Here is a 14,571-nt window from a genome sequence, read left to right as displayed (position 1 = left end):
AAATGTTAAGTACAACTACATTTATGTTAAGTTTAAGGGCAGTAGGTTCTCAATATTAGTCATGTATGTGGATGACATATTATTGGCATGCAGTGATAAGGATATGCTGCACGAGACCAAGAATTTTCTATCTTCCAATTTTGATATGAAAGATCTCGGTGAAGCTTCATATGTCCTCGGCATTGAGATTCATCGAGATAGGTCTAAAGGTGTGTTGGGACTATCACAAAAGGCATACTTTGAGCGAGTACTAAAGAAATTCAATATGCATAAGTGCTTTGGCTCACCTGCTCCAATAGTCAAGGGCGATAAGTTTGGGATATTTCAATGTCCAAGGAACCAAATCGAAACTGATCAAATGAACTCGGTTCCTTATGCTTCAGTTGTCGGAAGCATCATGTATGCACAAGTTTGTACACGCCCTGACTTGGCTTTTGTAATCGGGATGCTTGGCAGATTCCAATCAAATTCAGGACTAGACCACTGGAAGGCCGCAAAGAAAGTTTTTGCGTTATATGCAAGAAACAAAAGGGTACATGCTTACATACAGAAGGTCTGATGACCTACAAGTTGTTGGTTATTCAGATTCTGATCATGCCGGTTGTGTGAATAGTAATAAATCCACGTCAGGTTATATATTCACACTTGCCGGAGGAGCTATATCGTGGAAAAGCTTCAAACAAACGATAGTTGCTTCATCTACGATGCAAGCAGAGTTTGTAGCATGTTATGAGGCCACTGGGCAGGCTGTATGGCTAAAGAATTTCATTCCCGGACTTAAAGTGGTCGACAACATTTCAAAACCACTTCTATTGTACTGCGACAATGAACCCGCAATTTTCTATGCGAATAACAACAAGTCAAGTGACCAAACACATTGACATTAAGTATCATGTTGTGATGCATAGGATCCAGGTTCAAACAACTAATGTTAAGCATATAAGTACGACTCGTATGCTTGTGGATCCGCTAACGAAAGGCTTACCACCCAGTATTTTTCGTGAGCATGTTGCCGGCATGGGATTACTAGAAGCCTTATGATTCTGGAATAAAGGGACCACTATAAAAACCACTCCCAATAAGTAAAATGTTATCCATTTCAAGATAGGCTGGTATGCCATAAGTGTTGAGGTTCAATAGCATTTCATTGGTTGTTGTAACACCTCACTTTGGTTTATTATTCCTATGGAGAATGGGAAAATGATGTTAAACCTAACGATCAAGGGGGAGAATGTTGGTTGACCTGTCAGGTTTAAAGGAATAGAAACAAAATAACGTTAAGGAGGAGGCCCACGAACCAACGTTCGTGGCCACCTCGTGCGGAACTAATGCGCCCTGATCGGGGGCACCAAAACCAACTCGATGATTTGGTCCCCTGTCGCCTGCGCCATATAAAAGGGGGGGAGCCTGGCTGGGATCGGATTAACGAGTTCACGATCAGCTCTCTGCTCTCCCCACAACCCCATAAGCCCTACCGAACAAGGGAAGCGCACAACGACGGGAAGACTAGCCTACACCCCGGCGGTGCCAGGGCAGTGCCGCTGGAGACCTGAGGGGATCAGGAGGATCCCCAGATCATCAGCGACCACCGGATCGTCATCAACATCGCTGCACTAAGCCTGCCTCACGCAGGCGTCGATGGGATCGTCAGTGCCCAGTAATGCAACACATCTACTCTCTCTGTTTATGATCATTAGGTGTTCTAGGCCACTGCTTCTCACGATCTAGTGCCACCCCTAATGTTTAAGACCTATCATGAAGTTGTCTAGATCATCACCTACAACACAACAAATATGCACACATTAATTAAATGGACAAGTAAAAAAATCAGTGTTAATACATACCAAAACAGGGCCTGTTCTAAATCACACAAAAGTAACATAACTAACCTATATTACTACTTCAACTTAACCTATAAGCTAACACAAACTACTAAAATCCGTAAGCTCCATAATTGATCACCGCTACACTTTGGTACATCACAAAATTTAGAAGAAACACATAAGTTCAGTGTTAATACATGCCAAAATAGGGCATGTTCCAAATCACAAAAAATAGCTAAGCTAATTTAGGTCACTGATTGAACATGAACTAAACACTAGCACAAAGAATAAAAATTCCTAAATTTGAACATTCATCGGTGCAACCACTTGCTATGTACTGCCCAAAATTCAGAAAAAAAGGAACCAAGTTTAAGTGTTAAGACGGACTGAAACAGGACATGTTCAAATTTCAAAATCACAACAATTGGCTAAACTAACCTGTGCTTTAAAATGATATAGGAGCTACCAAAAACAACTAAAATCACTAAGTTTCCTAATTAATCGGCGGCGCAGTATGGTTCGTCGAAAGGCGTGGAAAGACAGACATGGGGGGCCTCTCTAAACACTCGATCTACCAAATCCATCGTCGAAATCAACTAGATCATCAACGATCATACTACCAAGAACCCTATCGGAATCTCACTCTGGGCGGTTGAAACCGAACTCCGTGTAGCAGCTGAGTAGGTGCATCGATAGAGGAGATGACACTTATCCTAAGTCAAAACCTCTTCGTCCAATCTGTGCAGGTACGGATCATCGACCATGTTACGGCAGCAAAAGAGAGACAACTACCTAACAGGACTGCCTCCCCAAGTGGCAAGTGACGACAATTAAGCACTGGAATAAGGAAGATAACGGAATCCTTTTGTAAATTTCTGGTCGCCGCCCGTGATGTCACCCCCGGCCACGTCCTAGCCCCCCTCCCCCCTCGCGCCCCACTGTCCCTTGCCTCTCACCGCACCGTCGATGACGCCATGGATTCGAGGAAGCAGAAACCCCTGGCCTCGCTATATGGGGCCTCGCTATATGGAGACCCGACGCCGCTTGTGAAGAAGAAGGCCAGCGCCCGCGCCCATACTAGCTCGGAGGATAATCCGAGCATCGCCTCCCTGAAGCGCCACCCCCTCCGCCTTGTCGGCTCCCTGCCCACATCGCTGCAGCCGGCCACGTATCATCTAATTTCTCTAATTATTGATTTTTCTCATCAAATGGATTTATCCCTATGTAAATTGATATACTTTGCATTTTTCTGGAAAATTATGAGCATTTGCATGCTCAATTTGCTGTTCAAAAGCTTAAAAACAAGCAAAACTGTTGTCTGTACAGGGGGTTCATGTACACGGGTCTGTACTGGGCGTTCAGCTGCGAGCCAGCTCGAGCTGGACCGAGCAAGAGGCAAACCCAAGCCGAGCCACTTTTTTCAGCTCGTGACTGAAACGAGCCAGCCCGAGCTGAGCCGTTTTTCTGCGAGCTGAAATGCGGCTCGCACCGAGCCCAGTCCGAGCTGGCTCGTGTCCACCCTTAAGTATTCCCTCCATCCTAAGGCTTAAGGTTTATTTTTTTTTTGGAAAGTTAAAGAGAGTAAAGTTTAACCAAATTTTTAGAATAATCTATCAATAAATATGATATTTTGTAGATGGCATATTAAAATATATTTCATTATCTATCTAATAATATTAATTTTGTATTTCACATATTAATAATTTTTTATAAAAACTTAGTCAAACTTAACATAGTTTAACTTTCTGAAAAAAATATAGATTTTTAGCCTTGGGATGGAGGTAGTATAAGGAAACAATAGTTATTGGAAAACAAGTGCCAGGGGGCCGTGTCAAAGAAAGCGAAAGCCTGCCAACATCAGACCACAGAGAGATTCGCGTCAGGTGGTGAACAGACACCCAGTGGTGATCGCCGGGCTTGGCGTAGACGACGTAGTATGAACCATTACCATAAACGCAAAATACAAGACTGGGTAGGGTGGTCGAGTCGATCAATGCCGGCGAAGTGTTGGTACAACGTGGCACTGGGGCGGGAGAAGTAGAGCTTCAAGGTGTCGACGAGGCCGGATTTCGGTTCAGAGCCATCGTACGCCCGCACCTCAGTGATCGGTGGGAACTCAGTGAGCACGCCGGTGAAATTGTTGAGGAGGCGGAAGACGTCGGCACAATGCTTGTCGCGCAGGACGAGGAGGCTGTTAGCCACGCCGAAGACATAGTTGGTGGAGAGCGCGTCGAGCTCGACATAGGTGTGGGCGCCGGAGATGTGGCGGAGGCGGCAACCCGACATGGGCGGTTGATCGTGTATGGGCCTCCAGCCGCGGGGGCGGAAGCGTATATCTAGGCTGCAAACGGAGCTCGGGTCGTCGATGTGCTCGCGCCAGGTCTTGCAAACGGCCCGCAAGGAGTTGTACTGCGCCACCGGCCATGGAGAACGTGGGATCAGCAGCCGGGCGGCGACATCCCTGACGACATCGGCCGCCAAGTTGGTCCAGTCCCTCCTGCCAGAGAATTACCACAGTGCGCCGCGCGCGAGGCAAAGGAAACTAGAAGGGATGACCCCTCGCGATGCTCGTTTCATCAGGCGGACAGGTTCGCTGCGAGCCAATGGCGGAAGATGGGCAGGTCCCCGGCGGCCGTGCCGCGCTCGCGACGTCATGCTTTCTTCACAGATGTCCGCGAGCCAATGGAGGAAGATGGGCATCTTTTTAAAGAGTAGGCCATAGCTGATAGCCCTGCCTTAAATTAATATGGCCGTTGCCGGCAAGTGTTACAGGATGCTGAAGAACAGCTTACAAACATCGATGAACAAGCAAATGAAAGATTACAAAGAAAATAACTTGTCATCAAGACCATCATCTCAATTCTCAAGGAAGAACCAGAGCGGAGGAGAAACAACGCCATGAAGCTCGCCACCGGGAATCCTGCCACCGCCAAGTCTTGTCGCATCGCAGCCGGAATGCCATCCGCCTCCACCTCCGAAGAAGGTCCCAACCTTCTCGCCCTGGATCGTAGGGCGTCGGACCGTCGGCAAGCGGAGCAGCTCTCCCTAGAGCACGAATGAGCACAAGAGGCATCAAACCAAGGATAAGAACCAGACATGACCACCGCACGCGAAAGACCACAGGCCTCGCCGCCGGCCAACGCACCGGCCACCCAAAAGACTTCAGCATCAGGACGGAGATCGCCAGAAAAGACACGGCAAGTGCCGCAACCGCAGACCAGGACACCCACGCAGCACGGACACCTTCTGCCGACCCAAGGCGGCGTCTTCAAGAAGAAACACGACGCCAGAGCGCCGTCGCCGCCTAATCCGAAGATTTGGGTTTTCACCCGGGCGCCAAAGGAAGGAGGGAGGGGGGATATACCTCAGCATCGCCTACAAGGAGGAAGACGGCGTCCAGGACATCGCCGACGCTGTGACCGCCACCGCCGGCCAAGGATTTCTCCCAGCTAGAGCCCCCTGCCCTGCCACCCCAACCACACCCAGCACCGACGACAACGCCGGATGTCATGGCCTTGGGGTGGGTACCACATGGAATCCGGCCTCCGTCTTCAGATCTGCCACGAGGTCGACGGGGCAACCACCGCGGCCCGAGCACCCTCCACCGCCTCCACGTCGCCCACGCGACCGAGGAGACGGTCCTCAGCGTCAGCAAGCGCTCCCCGCCGCCAGGGACCGCGCCGCCCTCACCTCGCAGAGGCCGCCGCCTTCGGTGCCCAAGCCCCCACCAGGAGGAGCGCTGGTCGACCACGCCCTGACCCACGGCTGCTCCGGCAGGAGCAAGACGCAGCAGGGGCGCCGATGTCGCGCCCGCACCGGCACCAGCAGATCTCGCGCGGCGTTCCTCCTCCTATCGTCGCGCGCGGAGCCGGGAGCCCGAATCCCCGCGGGCGTCGCGGCCTTCGACCGGCGACGCCTCCGGGGGCGACGAGGAGGTGAGATCGAGGCGGGGGGGAGCTGGCGGCGGCAGCCTAGGGTTTCGTCCCCCGGTTGCCAGGAGGAGGCGACGCGGGGGAGCGAACCGGTTTGACAGAAAGGAGAAGATGGGCATCTCCAGCGGGGTGACGCATATCAGACTCCCAAAAGTGATCGCGAGCGTCCGTTTGCGTAGCCCCGCGGACATACTTTGTCCGCGCTTCCGTTTGCGTCTGAATGTGCTCCCACCTGGCGATCCATTTTTAGATTTGCAACATATTTAGAAAACATAGAAAGTACTACATTCAAACTATACAAAGTAGTTCTAGAAGCCTAGACTACTTGCTGCCTGATGGGCCGGCCCCGTCGTTGCGTCGCTCCCTCGTCTGCTTCTCCGCCGCCACCCGTGCGGCCGCTATGGCTCGATGCGCCGCCGCGTCCTCTAGCAGGCACTGCTGCAGCCTCGTGTTGGCGGCGTCGTCCTTGAGCGTCTCGAAGGACTCGAGTATAGCCCTCTGCTCCGCCGCCCGCTCCTCCGGTGTAGGCGCATCAGGGTCATCGGAAGACCAAGATATGTCGAAGTCGGAGTCCTCTGCGGCTGCGGCGGCCGCGGCCCTGCGCTGTTCCATCTCGGCGTCGAACGCTGCATGGGCCGCCCGCTCCTCCTATGCTTCCTTCTCCGCTTCAGCCAGGGCCTCGGTGTCCCTGACCGGGTCGAGGAGGTCGGTGATATCGTCGTCGTCGAACTCCTCGTCGGAGCTCAAGGCCGGGGGAGGTGGAGGTGGAGGCGCGGCAGCCTGGCTGCGGCCGGGGCTGCTCATGGTGGCTCCGGTGGAGGCTGAGCGGCAACAGCGCTATGGTGGAGGTTGTGCGGCGGCTAGAGTTTTGTGGGGAGGAGATGATATGCTCGCGCCCCTGTTTATATAGATCGGAGGTAGAGCGACGGCCGCAGCACGCGTGACATCGTCATTACTTCGTGCGTAGAGGTAGGCGACGGCCGCGCGCCACGTGAGGCATCACCATTTACGCGGCCGCATACTGCCGAAGCGACGCCTCGGCGCCAGTACTGGCGCCGCTGAGAAGACGCATCGACGCTAGGTCACTACCAGGCGGGCCAGACGAAACGTCCGCCAGAGACGAGCGGACACTTTGCGCGTCCGTGCAGCGTCCGCAGAGACGCATCCGAGGCGCATATTTAGGCCAGGTTTACGTCGTCGCGGACGGCCCGGTCAGTCGTCCCGCTGGAGGGGTACCAGACGCATTTTCGTGCCGGGCGGACGCAAACGGTCGCTCAGCGTCCGTTTGCGTCACCCCGTTGGAGATGTCCTTAGGAGATGAAGATGTGGCGTCTAGGTGGTTGAGATTTGAGAACCTAAATTTGACGAGTTTTTATTTTTCCTTTTTGGGAATCTAAATTCATAGACTCCAAAAAAAAAGGAATCCAAGTTCCTAGAGTTTTTAGTTCACAGACTAGTTCCTGTTTTTTTTTTTTTTTTTACAGAAGAGTCCACGACGCCTGATAATTTGGAAGATGTGATCGTGGGAGCAGATTTAATCCTCAAGCTGCGCATATCCTGCAGTTTATGGTCACGGTTTTGCTAATTCTAAATCCCATGAATCAAAGAAGTCCTAAGTATTTTTTTCAGAGAGTTGCTCTGTAACATGTTTGGCTAGGTAATTTTCAAGAAGAGTTCATTGATTTCCTACCATACAATCAATGGAACAAAATCTGGTAGACAATAGGCGATTCCTGCATTTTAAAACTCTATCATGTATAACAGTTTAGCATCCAACTTTGAAATATCATATGATTCGAAGTAGAAAAACAGATGAAATATATAGAATACCAGATTCATCGATGGGCACACAGACACCTATTGGTGTTTTTATAACTTAGATTTTATATTACAACCCCTGTCTTAAAAATGGTCTCTACAAGATTGTGGACAAATGGAGGCGGGGATCCATGGTGCCTTTTATTAAGTTTTTGGAAATCATAATTACAAGTACCATTTTTTTTTAAAAAAAGGACCTAGACAATGATGTATCCTACAAGCTTCTAAATCCTATTTCAAATTTTGAGCCACACAAAAATGAAGAAATGTAACAAATTTTGTAGCTTTAAAATATTCCGGATCCACATTTTTGTTATCTTTGTGTATCCTAGAACAAAAGGTATTTCACCCTGGGTTTTGCATGTTTGTAATATAAATCATTGAGACCATCCATGATTTTTTTTTAAAAGTGAAACTTTGAAATATAATTTCTAAACTTTTTATAATAAAAGGCTCCTAGAACTGGGTCTCCATTTGGGGGTTTCCACCTAAATTTTCAAACAATATACTCTATCAGAATTAGTTGTCCCAAGTTTGTTTAAATTCACTTGTATTTCTATACACTAAGGCGCGTCTAGATGCATGCACATCTCGACAAAATTGCGATGACCAATTCGGGATAGGGAGTACAATTTTATCATGTTTGTAGAAACAATTATGAACATATAAAATATTGAATCAATATCACTAGGTACATCATGCAATGTATTTCATATCACTTACAGATAAATGTCTACTATAGTTTTTGACTCTTTCTACGAACTTAGGTCAAACGAGTATAAAAAACTTATTAACCTTCTTTTCATATTAAACCCATAGAGTACCGGTAAATAATACTCTATATTACTTGATGCTAATACAGATGTATCTAGACACATCTTAGTTGTAGACACATCCATTTTAGCATCAAATAATATAGATCGAAGTGAGTAGTTTTTGGAATAAAAGTACAAATCGGTGGTCCCAACAAAATCTGAATGAACTCAAGATCTAGACAATGATGTATCCTAAAAGGGTAAAATTTCTTTTGGTGAGATTTTTAGCCGCACAAAGGACAAATTTTATAGTTTTGAAATGTTTTACATCCACACTTTATCATCTTTTTGTGTAGCCTAAAAGTATTTCATGCTAGATTTTGCATGTTTGTAATATAAATCACTGAAAACATTCTATATTTTACTTAATTTTTTAACACTTCTAATTTTTTATAATAAAAGGCTCCCTCGAGCTCGATCTTCGTTTAGGATTTTTCCGCCTATATTGTCAAATAATGTAAAGTTTCTTCAAGTTTGTACAAAGATGTATTCACATCTAAAATAGTGAGTCAGGTACATCATGCGATATATTTCATATCCTTTATAAATAAATGTCTATTACAGTTTTGGACTCTTTCTGTCAAACGGGTATAACAAACTTGTATAGTATATCTTCTTCTCATGATAAACAAGTAACATAAAAAAAATCCGAATAAAGTTTTTTTTTGTTTGAGAAATACACTACAAACGCAGACGCTCAAATACACGTACATACACTCGCTCCTATGAACGCGCGCATACACACCCTACCCCTATGAGCACCTCCGAAAGACTGAGCTGGCGGATTGGATCTTAAAATTGACGAAGTCACCACAAACGCCTCACTGTCGACAGGAACATCGTCTCCCACTAAATGAATATTCCGCCTTCATGAGACACACAGATGTCAAACCTGGGGTTTGAACTCTGGTGGGCCGGGGATACAACCATCGTCCTAACCACCCAACCTTAGATTAAGATCTAGACAATGATGTATCATATAAGGGTGCAAAATTTTATCGCGAAATTTTGAGCCAACAAAGATGAAGAAACGTGACAACTTTTGTAGTTTTGAAATGTTTTAGATTGATCCACACTTTTATCCATGGATGGGCGCACGGACTAGTGGTGTTTTTATAACTTCCGCTTTTATACTACCGACCCTTCCTTAGAAAATGGACTATACAAGATTGTGGACAAATGGAGTCCGAGCTCCATGGTGCCTTTTATTGATAAAATTGGAATACACATTTACGAGTATCAAAATAATCTTAATGAAGTTATGATTAAGAAAATAATGTATCCTTTTTTTTTGCTAATAAGACAATAATGTATCCGACAATGGCACAAAATCTTAAAGCGAAATTTCATGCCACGCAAAGATGAAGAAACATTAAAAAAAGTTATAGTTTTCAAATGTTTCAGATCCACTTTTATCATCTTATGTGTAGCCTAAAACGCAAAGTATTTCATGTGGGATTTTGCACGTTTGTAATATAAATCAATTGGAAATATTTTGGATTTTACTCAAAAAAAGTTGAAACTTTGAAATATAATTTTAGATGTTGTTAGAATAAAAGGCTCTGTGAGATCGGTGTCGATTTGGGGGTTTCCACCTATATTGTCGAACAATCTAAAATTTCTGCAAGTTTGTAAAAAAAATCACATTTAAAATACCAAATAAATATCACCAGGTACATCATGCAATATATTCCATATCATTTATATATAAACATATATTATTCTAGTTTTTTACTCTTTCTATTAGCTTGATCAAACAGGTATAAGAAACTTATATACATTTTCATCCTAAATAGGTAACGTACAAGTAAATAATAGTTTTTGGAATACAAGTGCCAGGCAGCGGTCTCAAAGTAAGCGCAATCCTGTGAAGATCAGCTGACAGAGAGATTCCCATCTGCTGGTGCACGGACACCCAGTGTTGATCACCGGGCTTAGCATAGACGACGTAGCATGTCCTATCATCAGAAACACAAAGTACAACACTAGGTGGGGAGGTCAAGTCGTCAATGCCGGCGCAATATCGGAACACCGGGGCCCTAGTGTTGGAGAAGTAGAGCTTCAAGGCGTCGACGACGCCGGATTCCGGTTCAGTGCCATCGTATGCCCGCACCTCGGTGATCGGTGGGAACTCGGTGAGCATGCCAGTGAGCGGGTTGAGAAGACGGACGATGTTGGCGCACTGCTTGTCGCGCACGACGAGGAGGCCGTCGGCCACGCCGAAGAGGTAGTTGGTGTAGAGGGCGTCGAGGTCGACGTCGGCGCGGGCGCCGGAGGAGGCATGGCGGAGGCGGCAGCGGCAGCCCGTCTCTGGCGGTGGATCGCGTACCGGACTCCACCCACGGGGCCGGAAGCGGGTATCTAGGCTGCAATCGTCTATGTACCCGCGCCAGGTCTTGCAAACTGCCCGCAAGCAGTTGAACTCCCCGACGGCCGGCCGTGGAGAATCTGGGATCAGCAGCCGGGCGGCGACGTCCCTGACGACATCGGCCGCTAGGTTGGCCCAGTCCCTCCTGCCAGATGATCACCAACCACAGTGAGCCGCGAGGCAAAGATAAATAGATGGAAGAAGGAATCCGGCCGGACATACCGCCGGTTCGCTCCCGGCAGTCGCTTCCCCGGGTGGACAGGTTCGCTGCGAGCCAATGGCGGAGGATCGGCAGGTCCCCGGCTGCGGTGCTGCGCTCGCGACGTCATGCTGTCCTCGCCGATCTGGTCTTTCGGATATGATGGGTTGTGGCGTCTAGGTGCGGTTGGGCAGGGTGATTGGGAATATAAATAGAATTCCCGAGTTTTTGTATTTTGGAAACCCATACTAGTTCCCCTAGCAAGACGCCAGATATTTCGGTAAAATACGTTTGTTGGGGCAGAGTTATCCTCAAACATCCCGCATCTTGTTTGGAATCTAAATTCCAAGAGTTTTTATTTGACTACTTCCTTTTTTCTTTTCTTTTCGAGAATTAGCTCCTGTTTTCCTAGAGTCCAAGACGACCGATTATTCGGAAGATGTGATCGTGGGACCAGATTTGGCGGATCTTTTTTTTCAACGTACGCCTGTAGACATATATTACTTCTCTACTATATTAAAAGGAGGAACTGGTTCTGTTTCCTCCGGTCAAAAGTTTAGTCAATCATATTTTCAGTATGACCGTTTTGCCCTCCCACAAATCTACATATTACCGCACAACTGCCATTGTGTATACAGGTTCATTATCTTTTTTTTCTCACGCCGAACGGGAGACCGCTTCGGTTCGAAACTCAACCCGTGCTAGGGTTCCACCATGGGCGCCGCCTGCTGCTGGTCCTCGCCGCCGCCGCCGCCAAATTCGTCTTTAAGCATGCCGCCTCCGGATCAGGCACGACCAAGATCGCCGCCTCCCCGCTGGTGCTCGCCTCACCCGGTGGAGGAGTCGTTGACCACGCCGCCTCTAGCTCAAGCCCGGCCCCGTGCACCACCTCCTATTGGTACTCGCCTCTGCCGACGTAGGAGTCGCTGAACGCGCCGTCTCCGGGTCAGGATGGACCTCGCGCGTATTGGCATCTCTACTATATTAAAAGGAGGAACTGGTTCTGTTTCCTCCGGTCAAAAGTTTAGTCAATCATATTTTCAGTATGACCGTTTTGCCCTCCCACAAATCTACATATTACCGCACAACTGCCATTGTGTATACAGGTTCATTATCTTTTTTTCTCACGCCGAACGGGAGACCGCTCGGTTCGAAACTCAACCCGTGCTAGGGTTCCACCATGGGCGCCGCCTGCTGCTGGTCCTCGCCGCCGCCGCCGCCAAATTCGTCTTTAAGCATGCCGCCTCCGGATCAGGCACGACCAAGATCGCCGCCTCCTGCTGGTGCTCGCCTCACCCGGTGGAGGAGTCGTTGACCACGCCGCCTCTAGCTCAAGCCCGGCCCCGTGCACCACCTCCTATTGGTACTCGCCTCTGCCGACGTAGGAGTCGCTGAACGCGCCGTCTCCGGGTCAGGATGGACCTCGCGCGTATTGGCAGTCGCTTAAATTGCGCGTTGGTGAGATGCTTTTGCCTTCTCTGATGTCGGTTTGGTACGATGGCGTTTTTCAGTTTTGCAATCGCAACCGCAAGTGTTTCGTTTTCATTTTTCCTCCGTCCTCTCTTCCAAATCCTGTTGTGTCTCTGAGAGTGATTTTCTCTCCCCAAATCTATCATATGCAGGTGATGACCATCCTCTTGACGAGAATCTGTATTGTGCGGTTGGAGACCAAACAACGACCTTGCAGCGGTGTAGGTAATCCTCTTTGTCATGCTCCCGTCCCTCTCGTTCTCCTCCGGCAAGGTACAGTGCCTTGGCCCTTCAGCCCTGCGGTCGACCTCCACCGAGCAGAGGATGGGGCGACCACCACCCGAGCCTCCGACGTCCCGTGCAGGCAGGGCGCCGGCCCGTCCTCTCCCCTGTCCTACCGCCCCACACTACCATCCCCTCTCCATGTGCCCTTCCTGTGTGCCCTCTGCCTTCTCCCTCTCGGTCTCACCTCTCTCAGTCTTGGTTCCTTGTGTTTGTTTGGTAAGGATGGGTCGTTGTCCCTTGCGCCGCGGCGGGTAACCCTAGGTCGTCCGGCCAGCTCGACAGTGGTCCTGACCTGACCTTCATGCCGGTTATGGCGCCGCGCTGCCAGGAGGTCCTCAAGTATGTTCCCTTTACTCTAATGTTTTCTCTGATTACTATCATCTACTCTTGCCCTCTATGTTGGAGATTGTTGTATCAGTATCTCCTTTGCCATAGCTTGTGCCTTGAACAAAGAGATCAACTGAAAGAGTGCAGACCGGATGTTTAGTTATTTATACAGATGGATAATTTACACCCTTGAGTTGCTACTAGCCAAATCTGACGGCAAGAAAGTTTACATCCATGTATCTGCAAGGTCCATGGGTTCTCAGCCTTTTCTCGTAATCATGTTTGTCAAGGATTTTCTTCATATTATCTTGAGTTATGTACCTGAATTCTTACCTTAAAACTAAAATGTGGGCTAGAATGGTGACAGGAATTAATGTTTTGTGCATCATGAAGTAGCGGTCGGCCGGTCGTTGTAGCAAGCCTGTTAGTTTTCATTTAGTAAGTGACTGTTTTTTGTGCAGTATACAAGCATTAAGAGATATGTTGATTATTTCATTTACATGGTGGTTCCTAACTTCTGTAATGTAGCTGCAAACTGATGAAGCTTTGCTTGATTATCTGATACTTTCTAGCATGTTATTATCTGATACACCAAGATGTATCCATGGAGCCATGAATTGTTCTCTTCACTTTGTATTCTAAGCTGAATTTCACTGGTAATATTATCTTATTTCACATGTGTGGGTTTTAGTTGGTACCCATCAGAATACAAGAGGATATTGCTTCTCTTAGTTCTGATCTTCATTGGGTTGCTGCTCTGGAATCCATTGGGTCGCTAACTGCAGACTGTTTCTTTGAAACGATGCATACCTGAACCAACTTCACAGTTCAATGGTAGGGTATTTCTTGGCACGAATACAGCTCAGCGAGATCAGCCATATAGTTGCAGAACTGATGCATAGAGAAAGAATCTACAGCAGATATGTTTCCTCCCTTCTCAACCTCAAATAAAGTTGAACCCAAGGAATTTCATATTAGAAGAAGCCATAGTAGTAGGAGGAAGGAAACCTTTTCATATAGTGATAATATTATGAAAAGGTTTCCTTCCTCCTACTACTATGGCTTCTTCTTCTAATATGAAATTCCTTGGGTTCCTCTAATATTATTGCATTAGTGTAGAATGCTACTGGGTCTTCACACGCATCATCGAAATTATTTGGCAGTTCCATACATCATTGTTTCATTCATTCCGTATTAGAATATTCAGTTGCTATGTTGGTGTATTTAAACATTTTTTGAATTATTTTATTTTCTGCTAGGAGATTGGCTAGGGGGTGGAACCAGCCTCGGCGGCGCGGGAGGTGCGGGATGCGTGGGGGTGTGCGTGATCCCTGTCGGAGAGGGTCCGGTGCCACGCCTGGAATATTACAGTAGGTTGCCATCTTCATTTCGTGTTTTTGGTTTGCAGTTACCTTGATGGATGTGAACGTGGATAGGGCAAAGGACATGCTCATGTAAAGGCGTTTCTTCGAGGGCACAGCGGCCGGCTTTCGCGGTGTCAGCCTTGCTGGTGAGGTGTTCCATTTAATGTCAC

Source organism: Lolium rigidum, chromosome 7, assembly GCF_022539505.1.
Source record: "Lolium rigidum isolate FL_2022 chromosome 7, APGP_CSIRO_Lrig_0.1, whole genome shotgun sequence".
Classification (NCBI taxonomy): Eukaryota; Viridiplantae; Streptophyta; class Magnoliopsida; order Poales; family Poaceae; genus Lolium; species Lolium rigidum.
Note: the sequence above shows the minus strand (reverse complement) of the source record.